Source organism: Delphinus delphis, chromosome 3, assembly GCF_949987515.2.
Source record: "Delphinus delphis chromosome 3, mDelDel1.2, whole genome shotgun sequence".
Classification (NCBI taxonomy): domain Eukaryota; kingdom Metazoa; phylum Chordata; class Mammalia; order Artiodactyla; family Delphinidae; genus Delphinus; species Delphinus delphis.
Window position 1 is genome coordinate 61,970,753 of NC_082685.1, and position 8,343 is coordinate 61,979,095.

Below are 8,343 nucleotides of genomic sequence, written 5' to 3' on the forward strand. Positions count from 1 at the left end.
CGTGTCCCCTGCATTGGCAGGCGGATTCTTAACCACCGGGCCACCAGGAAAGCCCAGGGCTGCTAAGTTTAGATTTGAACCTGAAACTTCTAAACTTCCGAGAGGCATCCAAGGCTGCTGCTGTCTTGGGCTCTGCTGACTGTGGCTGGAAGTGAAACAGGAGGGAAGGAGGCAGGGCACACCTCTGAAAGAGTGACATAGCCCGAGGACATGACATAAACTGATTAGAACCAAATGCATCCAAGATGGCAGACAAGTCGACTTCCACTAGACCTTGAGCCTCAGTACACACTCACTGTAACACATCAGCAAGCTAAATGACACACCCACAGGCACTGTGACAGATCCAAAACAGACCTCAAGGATCAAAAAGTGGTCGGTGGCCCAATTCCTGGAAACCTCCGCCCCTTCCTGAAATAGCTGGAATGCTCCTCCCACTCATTAGCCTATGAAATTACCCACCCCTATAAAAGCTGACAACCCCATACCCTGGTGCCCTTTCTCACCTTCTGAGGTGGCCCACACTCTGTCTGTGGAGCGTGTGTCTCGCTAAATAAATCCACTTCTTACCCATCACTTTGTCTCTCACTGAATTCTTTCTGCCATGAGACATCAAGAACCTGAGCTCCATTAAGTCCTGAAACCAGGTGTGTTATCTCAGTTGAAAGACTGTGGGTTTTGGCCGGGTTCGAGTCCCAGCTGCATGGGTTCGAGTCCCAATCTGAGTTTAGGCTAGGTTCGAGTCCTGGCATGTGTGTTTAAGTCCCAATCTGAGGTGCACGGTTCCAGAAGGACTTTGTCTGTGGCTCTGCAGTCTCCTCCTGGGCAGCTGGGGGAGCTGGTGGGCAGTAGAGAAAGGAGGGTCCTAACAAGTTTTAGGAAAGCTCCAGCATTTCCAGAGAAAACCCTGTTGGTCAGCCCGCCCTCTACAATCTCTTCTCCAGCACAGACTAGAGTAGGTCACAGAGGAGAGGCCTATGAGAGACTGGGGTGGGGACAATAGCAGGGACACTTGAGCTCCTAGCCAGGCTGCTGATTTGTTGTCTGTCTACCTGTCACTGCCCACACTGGAAAGAAAGTTCTTCCCAGCAGCCAGGAAAGAGGAGCAGAGGAAGCAACTACTCTCCAGCTCCTGGAGGAGGCCTTGGGGAATAAAAACCAGTACGCAGTGTGCTCCCAGCCGGGGCAGATGCCTGGTCGTCTGACAGCAGACCTCAGTCAGCCAGGAGAAACCAGGAAAAGCCAGTCCTTGGGCAGTGTGTGTGTGTGTGTGTGTGTGTGTGTACACGTGTGTGTGTGGGGGGGGGTCAGGGCAGTGCAACATTGGAGGGAGGACAGTCAGCAGGACGACCCCCACTGCTGACACCAGTTGCAAGTTTGGGGTCTCCAAGACCATCCTTACATTTGATAATTCAGTAGAAGGACTTGCAGAACTCACTGAGGGCCGTTATACTCACACTGATGGTTTGTTACAGGGAAAGAGTACAGATTAAGATCAGCCAAAAGGGCTTCCCTGGTGGCTCAGTGGTTAAGAATCCGCCTGCCAATGCAGGGGACACGGGTTCGAGCCCTGGCCCGGGAAGATCCCACATGCCGCAGAGCAAGTAAGCCCATGCGCCACAACTACTGAGCCTGCGCTCTGGAGCTCACGTGCCACAACTACTGAGCCCGTGTGCCACAGCTACTGAAGCCTGCGCGCCTAGAGCCCATGCTCCGCAACAAGAGAAGCCACCGCACCGCAACGAAGAGTAGCCCCTGCTTGCTGCAACCAGAGAAAGCCCGCGCACAGCAGCAAAGACGCAATGCAGCCAAAAATTTAAAAAATAAATTAAAAAAAAAAGATCAGCCAAAAGATGAGAAGCGTGGGGCAGAGTCCAGGAGGGCTCCAAATGTGGAGCTTCCAGCTGCGCTCTCCCAGTGGACTCACAGACACTGTTAATTCCTCCAGCAACGATGTGTAACAATACACATGAACTATTGCCCACCAGGGAAGTTCACCCAAGCCTTGGTGTCCAGAGATTCACTGGGGCTCTGTAGTCGACTATCCACATAGCTGACATCAGCCTCCAGTCCCCCTGGAGGTTCAGCTGATACCGTGTGAGTCAAAGCACCCGCCCTAAATCACAGTTAGTTTATCCTGTGTGGCCAGTCCCCACCCTAAATCACACTGTTAGTTTATCCTGTGTGGCCAGCCCTTGCCCTAAGTAAAGATACTCCTATCTGGCGTGACATTGCAAGGGCTCAGAAGTTTCTTTCCAGAAGCCTAGGGCAAAGCCCAGACCTTCCTTTGGGTGAGGTTAAATTCTTTACATGGGCAGATTAAACGGTACCAGCCCACACCATGGCTGTGAGTCCATTCTTCCTGGAGGATTCACAACGCATGGAGCATGATTCCTAGATGTCTGGCCATTAGGACAGAAAACAGCATTTGCCAAGGTGTGCAACCTGCAAAGAGGGGCGTTAAGTGACGCCAAGTCAGTCCTCTTTCTTTCTTTTTTTTTTTAAACAATATCTTTAAAAAAATATATTTATTTTAGGCTCCATTGTGTCTTCTTTGTTGCTCACGGGCTTTCTCTAGTTGCGGCGAGCAGGGACTACTCTTCGTTGAGGTGAGTGGGCTACTCATTGTGGTGGCTTCTCTTGTTGCAGAGCACGGGCTCCAGGTGCACGGGCTTCATTAGTTGTGGAGCATGGGCTCAGTAGTTGTGGCTTGCGGGCCCCAGAGCGCAGGCTCAGCGGCCATGGCGCATGGGCTTACTTGCTCCGCAGCATGTGGGATCTTCCCGGACCAGGGCTCGAACCCGTGTCCCCTGCATTGGCAGCCAGATTCCTAACCACTGCACCAGCAGGGAAGCCCCAGTCCCCTTTCTTTATGCTGCGTGTCCCTCGTCATTTATTCAGTCATTTATTTACTCACCATTTACCGAATACCTGCAACGTGATCAGCACTCATTCTAGTTGGGGAGACAGATAACAAAGAGCAAACCAGCTGTTAAGTCATTTTAAAGTGTGCTGCGTGCTGCGGAGCAAACAGGGCTGAGCTCCGAGTAAGGACGGAGGGGAGAAAGGAACCTGCCTTAGATTGTGGGCGGGGAAAGGCAGCTTTGAGGTCGTCCAACTGAAGCTGAGGCTCAGAGAATGAGAAGGCACCAGCTGTGGGAGAGAACAACAGAAGTCAATGCCTGGCAGAGAGACACATGGGCCTCAGCAGCCAGCTGACGCCTCCAAACAGATTGTGAAAAGGTGCCCAGAAGCAGAAACACAGTCCTTTTCTTGTGGCTGACACAATCTTGTTGGGACCCAAGGCTCCGTGAGCTGTGGCAGAATTTCAGCCCCACGCATCCCCTTGGCCTGTGCTTGTGCAGTGTGTAAACCACTCCACCCTACATGGCGGGCTTGGACAGACAGTGTCTGGAAGCCAGCATCCCTGGGCAGCCCTACAAGGTTGGTACCAGATATAAACTCCATTTGACTTCACCCACCATTTAAATTAAAAAACAAAACACGTTGTGCCTCTTAGCAGAGTCCATGATGTAGAAATTGGGAAATTCTTCATCAAACCCCAGACCCTTGGGCAGTGGAGGCAAGTCATGGGGAAGAGGCAGCTCCATTTCTGCCTTTAGAGAAAAGCACATGTGTCCACTTACTGATAAGGTCTGGAAAAGGGGTTCCCTGCAATAAAAGGGGATCCCAGCTGAATTCTCCCCCCGTTTTCTTCATCTCTCTCAGGAGCCAGCACATGCTGAGCAAAGGAGAAACTCTTGCTCCTCTTAGCTCAGAAGTCTCTGGTAGGATTCCAGCCCGGGTCAATTCTCCTCACCACCCTCACAACCCACACCCATGTGCACAGGCACGCACACTGATGTCCCTTTTAGGGGACCGGACAAGTAACAGAGCCGGGCCTGGACTGAGGCCTGGGTTGGCTGCACAATGATAGGAAGGTCTGTGTTCCAAACTGCAGTTGGTTTTATATAGCAGAAATCCCTGCCTCTTTTCATGATTGTTTGCTTTTAATATGTTTACCACATTAGTTAAAAGTTGGAAAGTAGAGAATATAAAAGAAAAAAGCCACTTGGAACCTTGCCATTTATTAGGGGCCACGTGTTTGTGTTTCCCCACCCCAACTCCATTGTTGAACCACCAATGGGAAGGTCTTAGGATGTGGGGCCTTTGGGAGGGAATTAGAGCTAGATTAGGTCATGAGGGTAGGGCCCTCACGATGGGATTAATGTCCTTATAAAAAGGAGAGGAGACAAGGGATCTCTCTGCTTGCACACATCAAGGAAGACCATGTAACCAGGCAGAGGGCTCTCACCAAGAACCCGATCATGCTGGCACCCTGATCTCAGACTTCCAGCCTCCAGAACTGTGAGGAATAAATGGCTTTAAGCCACCTGGTCTTGTTACACATAGCAGCCCGAGCTGACAGCATTCTAACAAGTCATTTTTAATATTGTCTTCCAAAGGTTCATGTATTAGTTTCCTACTGCTGTCGTAACAAACTACCACAGATTGAGTGACTTAAAACAATTTAGATTTATTATTTTACATTTCTAGAGGTCAGAAGTCCAAAATCAGTCTCAGAGGCCTAAAGTTAAGGTATCAGCAGGGCTGGTCCTTTCTAAAGGTTCTAAAGGAGTATCCATTTCCTTGTCTTTTCCAGCTTCTATAGGCTGCCTGCATCATGTAGCTCACAGCCCCTTCTTACATCTTCAAAGCCAGCCATGTAGCATCTTTTGGCTTCTCTCTCTCTTTCTCTCTGATCTCTTCTTCTGTTGTTACATCACCTTCTCTCACTCTGAGGCTCTTATAAAGATCCTTGTGATTACATTGGGCCCAACTGGGCAATCCAGGTTAATTTTTCCATCTCAAGATCCTTAGCGTAATCACACCTGTTAAGTTCCTTTTGACATGGAAGTCTTGTGTGATGAGGGCAAGGACCTCTTGTGGAGGTCATTATTCTGTCTACTATTTTTAAGGTTTTTAAGCTGTGGTTGCAGTAATACTGAAATATAATTGTGTTCAATGAGCACTGTAACAGAAATATTTCCCCAGAGGAAGTCTTTGTAACCTTCTTTCCTCAAGGTCATGAGTGCTCCATTGAGGGGATGTGCTTCTGTTTGCTCATGCTGGAAACCAGTCTGTATTGCATTCTGGGCTGCGATCCATCTTTCTGAAGCTAGCATTCCCCATACTTGGGATTGTTGCCTTAGCATAGGTTCTCAGGAACAGGTCAAAGGGAGCAGGTTTATGATTTGTATTACATATTGCCTAATTGCTATCCCGGATTGTATCACTTTACGTGATCTCTCCTAATCAACCTCATTTGGCTTTGTTAAAAATGAAAGAAAGTTCTTTTTATAGGAAAGGTATCACATCCTCATTAAAGAATATCTGGGAAATACAGAAAGAGCCAAAGGAATAAAAATACCTCATAGTCCCATGAACTGAAACACAGCTTTCATTAGTATTTAATACCGTTCTTTCTAATATTTCTGTCTTTGAGCGTATATATAAACACCACCACCACCACCACCATGGTTATGATATTGGAACTTCTTGGAACTACTTTAGTTGTAGGACACCTCATGGTTTTGGATATGGGGGAGAAAAACTTTTATTGTTCTTATCTTGGGATGGTTACCATCTTGTTTTTCCAATTGATTTCTGCTCTCCGTGTCACTCAGAACCTGGAGGCCTGGTCAAGTCCTTTCCTGGATAATGAGTGACACGGCACATTGTAGGGAGTATGGACTGGGATTCTTGACCACAAATCCTCAGTCTTGACTCCTGCTACCCAGTCTCTAGCCTGAAAAATGGTTGGAAAGTTTAAGTTTTATAACAATTCAGCTTCATAATCCAATTCATTGATGCTGGTTACAAGTAGAATATTTTTAAAGAATAATTTATATATATATGTTCCATCTTCCATCTTCCATTTCTATTTTCATGGACCTCATCTTCAAGCTCTGGTTACTTGACAAAGACAGTATTAAGAAATCATATTGAGGAAGTCCTGGCCACAGCAGTCAGATAAGAAAAAGAAATAAAAGGAATCCAAATTGGAAAGGAAGAAGTAAAACTGTCACTGTGTGCAGATGACACGATACTACACATAGAAAATCCTCAAGATGCCACCAAAAAACTACTACAACTCATCAATGAATTCAGTAAAGTTGCAGGATACAAAATTAATATACAGAAATCTCTTGCATTTCCATATACTAACAATGAACTATCAGAGAAACATCAAAAAGAATACAATACCTAGGAATAAATCTAAGAGGTAAAAGACCTATACTTGGAAAACAATAAGACACTGATTAAAGAAACTGAAGACAGCATATACTTACACTGATCACCCATTCCAATATTAAAAATGGAAGTAAAATCTCCTCTTTCCTAGATGTTGTACATTGCTCTGCTTGCACAGAGGAGAGGAACAGAGTTAGGACCTGGAAGAAAACCTAATCCAAACTGGACTAAGTAGAAAGGGAATCTTTCATTTCAGAGAGCTAGAAAGCACAGGGGGTAGTCAGAGGCAGGGCTAGATCCTGGAGCAAGATGTCCCCAGGACCTGGTTTCTGTCTCTTTTGTGGGCTGGCTTCATTTTTAGGGAAAATCTTTATTTCAACAGACCCAGGAAGTCTGGGCGGGTCTCACTGGTCCATCCCTATAGCCAGGGGAGTGCAGTACTCTGATTGGTCAGGCTGAGCCAGGGTCACCCCAAGGACAGCCCTGGAGTTAGGGATGGAGTCAGCTCCATTAAAGCTTGTGCACTGAGAGGAGAAAGAGAAGGGTCATTCCCCCAAATGAAAACTTTTAGACTTGACCTGGATTTCTTAGTTTGCAAGAGAGGACCTGATTGGCCACTCTTGGGTCAGGTTTCTATCCCCAGCCCAATCAGCTGTAGCAGAAGGAGTGGAGGCAGGGCTGGCAGTGTGGCTCTTGGTGGTGTGGTAAGCCTGGTAGGACAGGCTGCCTTTGCTCAGCTCTTCCCTCAGGGCTGCGGTCGGGAGGGGTCAGCACTAGGTCCTGAGGCTTCCGTGTCCTACCTGATTTCCTTCACTGTTTTCTGAGTGCTTATTTGTGTGTGTCTCATTTTAAAATCACAAAAACCCTCTGAAGTTGAAGCTGAGAGGTTGTGCCTCTTGCTCAGGGTCACACAACCAGTAAGTGACTCAAAGGGCACTCGGGTGATTAATCTGAAAGTGAAACTGTGCACCTCAGATTGGGACTCGAACCCATGCAGCTGGGACTTGAACCCACGCAGCTGGGACTCGAACCCGGCCAAAACCCACAGTCTTTCAACTGAGATCACACACCTGGTTTCAGGACTTAATGGAGCTCAGGTTCTTGATGTCTCATGGCAGAAAGAATTCAGTGAGAGACAAAGTGACGGGTAAGAAGTGGATTTATTTAGAGAGACACACACTCCACAGACAGAGTGTGGGCCACCTCAGAAGGTGAGAAAAGGCACCAGGGTATGGGGTTGTCAGTTTTTATAGGGGTGGGTAATTTCATAGGCTAATGAGTGGGAGGAGTATTCCAGCTATTTCAGGAAGGGGCGGAGATTTCTAGGAATTGGGCCACCGATCACTTTTTGATCCTTAAGGTCTGTTTTGGAACTGTCACAGCATCTGTGGGTGTGTCATTTAGCTTGCTGATGTGTTATAGTGAGTGTATACTGAGGCTCAAGGTCTACTGGAAGTCGACTTGTCCGACTTGTCTTGGACCCATTTGGTTCTAATCAGTTTATGTCATGTCCTCGAGCTATGTCATTCTTTCAGAGGTTGTGCCCTGACCCCTTCCCTCCTGTTTCAAGAGTAGCACCTAGGGGAGCCCTAGAAGGGACCCAGAGACGGTGGGGCATGGGGAACTCTCCCCAGGCTGAAGGTCAGTGAAAGGGGGGTTGACAGGGAGGTGCTGGAGGGGAGGGAGCACCTTGAACATTTGGTCCCAGTGTCACACCTGGGCGTTACTGACCTTGGGCAGGCATCTGCTCCTAGCTCGTGAGGTTTCTGAAGCTGCATCTTCTAGAAGAGCCACCTGGTCCTACCTACCTCTCTGAGGTCCTGTCCTCCCAAGTTCTTCCTCACTGCATTGGTGGGTAACTCAGTGGCTTTCCAGGAGTGGGCTGGGGCCTTTGTATGGGGGTGGGGATGGCCAGGTTGGGGAGCTCCAAGTCTCCAGTCAGTCATGGAGCAGGTCATGGGCCTGGGGAGAGTTCTGGTATTAGTCTTCTACTCTTCAGGACCTGAAGGCGTCCAGGAGCTCCTCCTCACATTTTCAGTCAGACCGGAGCCCCTACAGGGGCAGGGCACTCTGTTCACACCCGCTCCC